The sequence below is a fragment of the Mus musculus genome, chromosome 5 (assembly GCF_000001635.26).
Source record: "Mus musculus strain C57BL/6J chromosome 5, GRCm38.p6 C57BL/6J".
Taxonomy (NCBI): Eukaryota; Metazoa; Chordata; class Mammalia; order Rodentia; family Muridae; genus Mus; species Mus musculus.
In genome coordinates this window covers 112,229,168-112,240,520 of record NC_000071.6, presented here as the reverse complement: position 1 = coordinate 112,240,520, position 11,353 = coordinate 112,229,168, and the positions used below count along the sequence as shown (strand labels likewise).

Below are 11,353 nucleotides of genomic sequence, written 5' to 3'. Positions count from 1 at the left end.
CCTAGGCTGGACTTGAGCTGATTTCTCTGACTCAGCCAGCAAAATGCTGGGATTACAGACATGTGCCACTGACCCTGGGGTTCCTACCTTATCTTATGTAATATATGTAATATTTCATTACATTCATGTATAATATTGGTGTGCATGTGGGTGCCTGTGCCTAGAAAGTCTGGGGAGGTGGGGCACACTATAGTGGCATCCTCAGGGAAACCTCCTTTGTGACAGGATCTCTCCCGGGCTCCATGGTTAGATGAGGCTGGTGGCTGCTGGGCCCCAGGGATCAGTTAACCAGTCTCTGTTTCCTGGGGGCTGGGATTACGGGCCAGTGTCACAGAACAAGCTGTGGATGCCTCGAGATCAAACATAGCCCTTGTGATTGTGCAGCAAACACTTTGCCAACTGAGCCGTCTCCCCAGTTCTTCACCCGCACCGTGTGTGTGTGTGTGTGTGTGTGTGTGTGTGTGTGTGCACGCTGTGCTGGAGGTCAAATCCAGAGATCAGTGTCTGTTAGACTAGAATTCTCCTACTGCTCCATGCCCAGGTCCGACAACATATTTCTAAACTCTCCTCTTTGGGCGAGAAGTGGGACAGTGCCCAACACTGGTTCAGAAGGGGCACACCCAAACCATGCACATCCTCACCTTGCACACCCCCTGCACACCCACATCCTGTACACCCATGCTGTGCATACTCATACCCTGTACACCCACATCCTGCACAGCCACACCCTGCACACCCACACCCTGCACACCCACACCCTGCACACCCACACCCTGCACACCCACATCCTGCACACCCACATCCTGCACACCCACACCCTGCACACCCACACCCTGCACACCCACACCCTGCACACCCACACCCTGCACACCCACACCCTGCACACCTACACCCTGTACACCCAGGCTCTGCACACCCATTCTGTGTGCACATGTTGTACACACCCACACCTTGTATACCAACATTCTGCACACCTATACCCTCCCACCCACACCCTGTACACCCATACCCTGCACACCCACACCCTGCGAGACTGGCTGGCCTCCCCTGTGCCTGGACCACTGAGCATTTCAAACATTCTTTTGCCCACCCAGCCCCCTTCTGGGCTCTCTGCAAGTGCCTTGGGTACTTGGGTAAGCCAGAGAACAAAGGTCTCCAGACTCACCCATATGTTCCCAGCCCCACTTGTCCTCACAGGCTCAGCAGATGCCAGATGAGAGCCTGAACCCAGCCCAGCCCCCTCCTGCTGGGTCACTGACTGCAGAGGTCTGCTTCTCTCCTCCAAGCACATAGACAGAGCTCAGCTGCTCCACAGAAAGCTGAGGGCATCTCATAAATACTGAATGCCCTGCTGTGCAGAACAACTACAGTGAGATAACAAGAGAGTGGGTACGGCTGGCTGAGAGGATTTCTCTGGGATTTCTGGGCATTCTGGGTGGGACTAGGATGGTGGTGGTCTTGGATGAAGAATGTTGGGGCTGCATCATAGCTCAGACCTGTTTGTTCAGTCTCAATATCCTTGTCTGTAAAGTGGGTCTGGTGCCAATCCCTGGTACCATACCAGCTGACGGTGTCTATAACAACTGCAGTGCCAATCCAGAAATGGAACTCAGCAGGCCCTGAGTGTGCATGTCCCTTCTCTGCAGTCTGCCCTAGTGCCTCCTGAGGCGTCTGCATTGTGAACACAGTGGCCCTGCCTCTGTGCAAGCAGAGGTCAGGTACCCACAACCCACATGTGGAGGAAGACACTATTACCAATCCAGACATGTTGGATGTTCCCCAGAGAGGGTCTGCATTTGTCATCCTTGAAGGGGTACTTGAGGGCTGAGTTGCCTTCTACAGGAGACCTTTGGGAGACAGATGGAGACCTGAACTACCCTATTGCAGGTCACATGGGAGCGGACCAGAGCCCTCACTCTCCTGCAGATTGGCTTGGGCATCTGTACAATGTGTCCAAAAGGGCTTCCTGTTCAGCTGTTTGTCCACATGCAGATATGGAGGGTATCCTTCCTTGCAGACCCTTTGCCAGGCTGAGAGAGGGGCAAATGTCTTCCCTGAGGAGTCTCACAGGTTAGCATGTGTATGGCAATGTGTGTAGACATGTGTGTTGCAGATGTACGTGTGCATGTGTGTGCAACTTCATCGTGTGTGAGAATGTGTGTAGACGTATGTGCATGTATATGTGAATGTGTGCAGGCACGTGCACGCATGGAATTAAAATACCATGTTAAAGCCAGTCCCAAATGAGGGTCTATCTTCCAGGGGTCATAAACCTATGAAGACTGACTTTATCTGGAAATGAGCAGATCCCCTGAGAACAAGAGATTGGACCAGGCATGTCCAGCTGGCAATTCTGGAGCTAGATCGGAGACCACTGAGCCAGCAGGCAGCCAAGGCTAGGGGAGGACTCTGAAGGCCAGCATAAAGCTTGCTGCTAGTCCTGAGGCCGGAGTGAGCAGCAGGGGAGCGATGGATGAGGTCAGCCTGCATCTTCAGAGTCTTCTGGAACTGGCAGAGGGGACAGGCTGAAGCACCTGGCAGAGGCAGCAGGAGCAGATATGTTTGGTGATTCAGTGTGGGGTGGGGGTGGGGGTGGGGGTGGGGTGGGGATGACCCAGTGAAATGCCGGAGATCCAGTGATGGGTCTGGGTGGGAGGTGGGGCTGGGCGAGAAGGTGTACCCTGAGTGTGGTGTCTGTGGGGTCTCCCGCAGGGCTCGCCTCCCCCAACCGCAGTTCCTTCTGCCCCTACTCTGGCCCCTCAGCATCTGCTGCATACACTGCCTCGTCGGGAAGCTGAAAGACTTTGTCCCTGCTTCTGGGGGGCGGAGGGAGCAGCTGGAGGTCTGGCCTCTGCCTTTCTCGCCGCAGTAGCTTTGCGATTGGCTGGGCGGCACCTGCTGGGCGGCTGGGAGCCCAGGAGCAGGTGCAGGGCATCTGCAGGACTGTTTGCAGACGGATGATGAGGCCGGCTGGAGGCGGCAAGCATGCCCTGCCCTTCTCTGTGGTCCAGACACAAAGGGACAAAGAGGCTGAGTGAGCCAGCGGGGAGACGAGGACAGGGCAGGGTCAGAGGGACAGAGGCCTGCATGCAGCTCCAGGCGCACAAAAGCAGGAGGGCAGAGAGACTCAACAAGGAACGGAGCGTGGGGGGCGGGAGGCTCTGTTGCTGTTCTTGAGAGCAGCATCCCAGCTTCCGAGAGCCTTGCTGTGGGCCTACTAAATGAAGTGGGTGAGTCTTGGGTGCCCCAGGCTTTCCTCCACGGAGCAGGTGTGGTTCAAATCCTGCTAATAGGAAAAAAAAAAAAAAAAGGCCTGAGTGACCACGAGCACTGTGCATGGAAGACACGGGCATACACACGTGGGCAAGGCTCAGTGCTTAGTACTCTGCGGCACAGGGGGCCTATTTGTGTCTAAGGTCCTTTATGATATTTTCCTGAGAATGGGCGAGTACGGTCTTCCTGTGCAAGGGAGGGAGAGATGTAAGCCATGGGACAATAGTGGGAAGGAAATTCAGAGTTATACTTCACAATGAGAGAGAGAGAGAGAGAGAGAGAGAGAGAGAGAGAGAGAGAGAGAGAGAGAGAGAGAGAGAGAAGAGAGTTAGTTAGTTTGATGATGAGCAGAGGCAGAGCCAGGAACAAGCTTGGCCTGACTTGACTCTAGCTGGCTGAAAGGCAGAGGAAGGGAACAAGACAGAGCTGAGGCAGAGTGTCTGCAGCCCCAACAGCATCTGTACACAGAAGGAGACGGGTTCCAGGCACCTCACTTGGCCCTTCTGGGTTTTGCTCACATGCCAAAGGCTGTGATGTCCAACCAAAGGGGCTGCTGTGTAACTGGACTGGGGTCTGCTAGGGGTTGTGAGAGCCGCCTGTGTTATGGGCTGGTCCACTGGGCTGTCCTGGAACATTTAGCCTGGTGCAGTCTGGGTAAATGTGGAACCTGGCACAGACTGGCACAAGGAGGGGCAAGGCAGAGGCTCCCCAAGGTGCCTGAGAAGCCATGGGTATCAGGCCATACAGCAAGCAGGGGTTGAAGTTGATCAGCCAATGCTGTGCAGGCAGAAAGGCAATCTTGGGCTCTCACAGGGCCCATGGGAGCCAGAAGGATACTTTGAGTGGACAGAGTGAGGGGCTGTGGCAATGGCTCAGTGGGTAAAGAGCTAGTACTGCCAGCAGGGTGACCCGAGTTCCATCCCCGGCTCCCACTTAAAGAACTCTGGAAGTGCTTGTCAACGTTTGTATTCCAAGCTCTGAGGAAGGAGAGCTGAGCAGACCCCTGGAGCCTGTTGGCCAGTCAGCCTGGCCTAATTATAAAGTCCACGAGCAGTGGAAAATTGTGGACAGGGAGAGACACTGTCTTAATTCAACAAGGACGTTTTCTGAGGCCGACTTCTGAACTGGCTAGTTTTGTGTCAACTTGACACAGGCTTGAAAGTTATCACAGAGAAAGGAGCCTCCCTTGAGGAAATGCCTCCATGAGATCCTGCTGTGAGGCATTGTCTCAATTAGTGATTGATGGGGAGGGCCACGCCCATTGTGGGTGGGGCCATGTCTAGGCTGGTGGTTCTGGGTTCTATAAGAAAGCAGGCTGAGCAAACTATGGAGAGCAAGCCAGTAAGCAGCACCCTCCATGGCCTCTGCATCAGATCCTGCCTCCAGGTTCCTGCCCTGCGTTGAGCTCCTGCCCTGACTTCCTTGGTGATGAACAGCAGTATGGAAGTGTAAGCTGAATAAACCCTTTCCTTCCCAACTTGCTTCTTGGTCATGATGTTTTGTGCAGGTATACAAACTCTGACTAAGACAACTTCTGTCCTTCCTTCGAACATAAACACAGGTTTGTATCCATCCTGAGCACACAAAAATCCATGTAAAGCCTTATGTGTGTGTGTGGTGGGGGACATCGCTAGGAATGTGAAGGCAAACAGACACGTCCATCACCATCATAATTCCTGCCTAGGAAGGGGACGATGGGCACATGAGCAGCTCTATGGATCAGGAGAAACCAAAGAAAGCTCCTATTCATACTCACTGTGCCCAGAGAGGCCCATGGCAACACCTGACACTTGATTGCATTCCTGCGTATGTGAGGCCTCCATCACCCCTTCCAAACGTTGGCACTATGGTGGCCACAGAAAAAACCATGTACTCTATTACTGTCTCCTGGCTAAGCAGAGCACACAGAACTTTTCACTGCACCTGCTTCTGCAGCTTAGCCCATGCATATGGCGTCCAGGCCAGGGAACCAAGAACTAGCCTCAGATCTGAACTAGAATGAGGTTGCTGAGTCAGGGGCTATAGGTCACAACTTGGGCAGGTCCTCACAGTGCACAGAGTGGCAGAGTACTGGCGTGTAGGGAAGCCAGGGTCCCAGAGCTGTTCTTTGACCTCTGGTGGGGTTTGGTTCATGAGGTGGTGTTGGGAGGAGGTAGGTTGTCCTTTAAGGCATGGTGCCTGGTGAGGAGGGGCGGTTGGGTTATTGGGATCTGCATCCTTAGAATGTATTAATATAGCTAACTTGGGGGGACCCTGGTTAGTTCCCGAGAGAGACAGATAGAGACAGAGAGACACAGAGATAGAGACAGACAGAGAGACAAGGACAGACAGATAAACAGAGAGGAAGAGAGACACAAGAGACAGAGAGATAGAGAGACAGAGATAGACAGACAAAGAGACAGAGATAAACAGAGAGAGACACATAGACAGAGAGGCAGAGACACAGAGAGACAGAGACAGACAGAGACAGAGACAGAGATATAGAGAGGCACAGAGACACTGAGACACACAGAGACAGAGATGGAGGTGGGCCTCCGATGCCTCCTGCCTCGCTGTGTGACAGCCACCCACCATGATGGTACACACGTGATGTATGGAGCAGGTCACCAAGGCACAGCCAATGCAGGCAGCTCAGATTCAGACCTATGGTCCACATCAGGCTATCTCAAACTTCCCTCTCCTTGCGACCATGATCCTGGATGTAAAGATATATAAAAGAGACATACGAAGGAAGCATTCATCAATGAGACGTCACAGCAGATAAGTTCATGTCGAGGCTGGGGAGAAAACCCGGTGGTTACAGAACTTGCTGTGCACTGGTGAGGACTGAAGTTTGGATTCCCAGAACCCAGGAGATGCTGGGCGGTGGACACTGCACTTGGTCTGTAATTTCAGCCTCACAAGGGATGCCCTGAGCAAGCAGGGCAGCCATATCGGTGAACTCTGAGTTTGATTGAGAGCCCCTGCCTTAATGAGTCAGTAGGAAGGGCCATTGAGGATGATTCCTGACATCAACCTTAGGGCTTCTACATACATGTGAACACATGTTTATGCACATGTATGACCCCGAACATGTGAACATGCACATACACAGAGAGCTCACACACATGCAATATCATCATTACCCTGAAAATGGAAAAATATTTTTAAAAGATTTTTATTTACTTTTAATTGGTGTCTCTATGAGTGTGCCTATGTGTGAATATGTGTATGTGCATGTGTTTGTGTGCATGTGAGTGAATGTGTGTATGTGCGTGTATATGCATGCATGTGTGTGCATGTGTGTGAGTGTGCACATGTGTGTGTGTGTGTGTGTTTGTGTTGGGGGTTATGCCCACATGAGTGCAGGTGTTAGAGGAGGCCAGAAGAGGGCGCTGGATCCTCTGGAGCTATAATTAGAAGGGATTATGAGCCAGGTGGCATCAGTGCTGGGATCAGAACTCAGGTCTTCTGCAAGAGCAGGAATGTTCTCAGCTACTGAGCTGTCCCTCAGGCCCCCAGTTGTTTTAACTTAAAACATTTCTTCCATCTGAAAGCTCACTTTTTATTGGAGGCAGAAGCCAACACACTTTAGAGGAGCATGTTTTCAAGACGTCTGATCCTGCAGGACCCAGGGCATCTTCAGCTTTTCAGAGTTGATTAATAGTTTGATTTTCTAAGCGTCAAATCTGAGAATGCCGGTTCACCTACAGTACAAATGATAGAAACCTTTGGACAGTTTCAGAAGCTTCTGAAAATTCTGTCCAAGCCTAAATTATTATTATTATTTTAAATGAAACCCAGGTCAGTGACTCAAACAGCAATTTTAAAAAATCAAACGTTCTGACACAATCCAATCCAAAGGTGCACTGATCTGACTCATGCTGAGGACCAGGGCAGGAAAGCCATACTTGTTTTCCACAATTCAGTCACTGTGTTGGAAAGAGAGCACACAAATGTGTGTGCAGTGGTTGGTAGCGGCCACAGGCCTCGGCCACGCCTTGCAAGTGCTGAGTAGCATGTGTGTGGTGTATATTCAGGGCCAAGGTTACAGGGAAGCCAAGATATGTAACTGAGTGAGTGTTGTCAGAAACACACACACTGTACATTTGAACACATACACACATTAAAAATAGCTATACACACACACACACACACGCACATACACAGGAGAAGTTGTGATCTACACAAACCACACACACAGTCACCACTCAAACACACGCAATGAACATTTGCATACATACACACAAAGAAGAAGCTTAGATCTACAGATCTACATTCACACATAGAGAGACAAACACACACACAGACAAACATGCAATGCACCACATTTGAACACAATGAAGTAGCTGTGATCTACACAAACCACACACACTCTTACACACCACAATGAACACTTGCATACATACATGTAAAAAAAGAAGCTTAGATCTACATATCTACATTCACACACACACACACACACACACACACCATACTCACATACATATACACACATACAGGAGAAGAATCTGGGATCTACACAAACCACACACACACACACACGCACACACACCACATTCACACATACAAATGAGAAGTCAGGATCTACACAAACTGCATAAGCCCCACCCCCACCCCACCCCCAGTCTCAGGCATTTTGCTAAGGCAATAGAAAATGGATCACTACAAAGCACCTGGAGTTGTCTGCTTCTGTAATGACCTAACTTTGGACTTGTCTTTGCTTTTTGAGGCTAAAAGTCCTGAAACCAAGCAAGCAACCAGTATTTACTGCAGTTATCTGTGAGATTTTTGCAGTCTTGGTGTGAGGTGTCGTGTCTGGAGCTTTGTAAGCACTTTAGGACCTGGTGGCTTCACCATGCCTCCCCCCCCCCCCCCCATTGCCTTCATGGTAGCAGTGATCACGATGACTCCCATTTGTGAGTCAATTCATGTCTCTCCTGGTCTGCGGGTCCCAGTAGGCGGAGGTTTGTCTGCTGCGGCCCTCATGTGCCAGGGGGGCAAGTGCTAAGTAGAGCCACCTTCACTAAGCTCCTGGTCTTCTTGGCTCAGGATGGACACATAGTGGGGAAACTTGGCAGTGCTGGGGACAATCCACTGTCCCTGTGGGGGATGTTCTTTGTCACAGAACCCTGTGACTCCCTGCTCCTGGCTTTCTCTTGGTCTGTGCCTGGGGCCAGTAAGGAGTCTAGGCATATGGACGCTTCCTTCAGCTTATCCAAAGGGCAGTGGGTAGATACCTGACTCCCTGGACCTCACTGGCCAAGCCAGGTGTGCCCCACAGTGCCTCTTATGAAGAGGCGGGGATAGAAGACACAGGGCAGGGGAAGGGTACAGGTCTAGATTAGTGTGCCCACTTTATTCTCAAGTGCATCTTGTGGAAGTCTGATGGTGCCTCTTCCTGTTGCCCTGACAACCAGCACTCAACAGGAGTTGGCTGGGGTCATTTTCAAGAAAGGCAGACAGGGGACAATGGCTTAGTACCTTGGGCAGGGAAGGGGGTGTCTACTCATGGACCCTTGGGGCTCAAGGTAGCTGTGTCTATTAACATCTCCCAGGAGACGGGATCCGCGGGCAGCCATGGTGATGCTGCTGGTCATGTCCACTTATCATCCCTACTCAGGTGATGAGCTGAGGGGTCAGAGTTAGAGGAGTGAGGGGGTGGGAGGGATTCCCACCCTCACTACCAGGCTGTGTGCAATCCCACAGAAGCTGCGAGAACGTGCCATGTAGAGGGGTGGACAGCGCAGGATGCTACACTCCGTTTTGTTTTCAGCAAATAAACAAAAGGTGGTAAAAGATCCACAGAAGAATGAACTCATGACGGAGAATCAGGGACAGAGGTCATCCAAGCAACCCTAGACTGGCTTGGGGGTCTGCTGGACACTGGCTTCGCTCTCTTCTTAATCAGCTGGACTTTGGGTTCCCCCCTTCTTACATTAGCTTGATGTTGTGTGTGCCCCCTTACATCAGCAACATTGTGTCCGCCCCCTTCTTTCCATCATCTGGTCATTGAGCCTGCTCCCTTCTTTTGGACATTGGATCCGCCCCTTTCTTATATCACTTGAACATTGGATCCAACCCTTCTTATGTCATCTGGACATTGGGCCTGCCTCTTCTTACATCATCTGGACATTGGATCCACCCCTTTCTTACATCATTCTTACATCATTCCGTTTCCATCTCACTTAGAGTCTATCAGTGCTGAGCAATCTATGCCACATGGAGCCCACAGCCTCCCATAATGGTGTGCACTGTTGTTCTCCACCCTACTCATGTTTCCAGACACTGCTGATATTTGAAAGAACTAAGATGGGTGCAGAAGTAAGGCACCTGCCTTCAGTCTTTTCCCTAGAGAGATTTTGAAAACTGTACTGGTAGAGGATTCAAGAACATGGTAGGAGAAAGATGGCTGATAGCTCATCTTCATGGTCAGGGTCAGCTTGTTTGGATTTGGAGTCACCTGGGAGACACACCTCTGGATGTGCCTGTGACGATGTTTCCAGAAAGGTTCAACTGAGGAGGGAAGACCCACCCTGTATGTGGGCAGCTCCATCCTGTGGGCTGGGTACTGGGACTGACTAAAAAGAGGAAAGTGAGTTGAGCCCTGAGTGCCTGACTGCAGATGCAGAGTGACAAACTACCCCATATTTCTGTAGCCATACCTTTTCTACCATGCTGGACTGCACTCTCAGACCACCCAAATAAACCCTTCCTTTCTTAAGTTGGTCTTGTCCGGTCTTCCATTATAGCAAGGAGATGAGTAGCTGATATGAATGGTTTGGAATTCTCAGAGAAGAACGAGGCCACCAATGTGCTCCGTCCCAGTTCACTGCCGAGCTCTGTGACCTTTTGGCTTGTATCTTGGGCAGGTCAGGAGGGGAAGCCAAGGTCAGCTGCTCTGTTCTAGGAATCGGGACCAAGCACTTGGCTTTCTAACCAGCCTGTGTGAGAGGAGCATCCCTGACAGGGAAGTATCCGAGGCAGTGTTGGTGCTCCCAGTTATCCTGTGTTGTTGGCCTCCAGCTGGCACATTGGACATGTGAATCATCGAGAGAAGGATGTGAAGATGACAGAACCTGGAAGCATGAGTTCAAATCTCACATGGGTCCCTCACGGAGGCTGTGTGCAGCCCTCCCCGTCCCCTCCTCTCCCCCCTCCTCCTCCTCCCCACCTCTGTATGTGAGCAGTGAGGGCATGCCAGGGAGATCTCATGCTGGCAAGCTTGACCTCAACTGAGTTCCACCCCCTGGATTTACATGGTGGGAGGTGAGAGAGCCCATTCTGTTGTCCTCTGAGGCCCACTGTGGACGGCGTGCCCACCCAATCATACTAAATAAGTGTTTTAATTTATTTAAAAAAAAAAAGAAATGAAAGGTGGGTTTGTGAGATGGCTCAGTGGTTAAGAGCACTGACTGGTCTTCCAGAGGTCCTGAGTTCAAATCCCAGCGACCACATGGTGGCTCACAACCATCTGTAATGAGAAACAAATAAAAAAAAAAAAAAACCTATGGGCTGGAAAGAGCAGGGGCCGGAAGGAGCCGAGCCAGAGCAAGAGGGAGAAAGGGAAGGGGGAAAAAAGAAAAAAAAAAGTTTAACAAACAAACAAAACAAAACAAACAAAATCCCAAAAGGTGAGCTAGCTTATTGAAGAGAACAGCTTGGGGCCCAAGGGCCATCTTATGCTGGGTGCCTCTCCCCTACTTAACCCGCTGACTGGAAGAGAATAGAGAACCAGTTTGGGGAAACACCCATGCCCATACGGCCACATCTGGTCAAGGGCGTGATCCGAGCTGAAATTTAAGCTGAGGACTAGTAGGTGGAATGTTCTAGCACAGGGGTTCCTCAACTGGAAGAGGCACTGGTGGTCCCATTTCACAAGTTTTGATCCAGCGGCACTATATTGGGGCTTAGAAGATGACAATTACATCATGGTCTCAAAGGTGTGGATGGCGCTGGTCTGGAGCATCACAGAACCAAGGTTTTTAGCGACTCTTTAGCATCCCTGTAAAGCTCGTGATGGTGCCAAGGAGTGCAGGCAGAGCAGATGCCAAAATTAGAGACCTCTGCCACAGACTTGGGTTCGAATCTTGCCGCCGCC

At 51.0% G+C, this 11,353-nt stretch overlaps 1 long non-coding RNA gene across 1 annotated transcript, besides 1 other annotated feature; it reads left to right on the top strand.

Annotated features, from left to right (window-relative positions):
- Nucleotides 1–4,392: an enhancer, noted in NCBI's record as "VISTA enhancer mm1451". NCBI's record gives its function as "enhancer in: neural tube[10/10] | hindbrain (rhombencephalon)[10/10] | midbrain (mesencephalon)[10/10] | forebrain[9/10] | cranial nerve[5/10]" and the evidence as "EXISTENCE:transgenic organism evidence [ECO:0001131][PMID:17130149]".
- On the top strand, nt 868–2,347 carry Gm52821. Its single transcript, XR_003955957.1, has 3 exons — nt 868–1,389; nt 1,888–2,070; nt 2,263–2,347. It is a non-coding gene; the product is annotated as a predicted gene, 52821 (long non-coding RNA).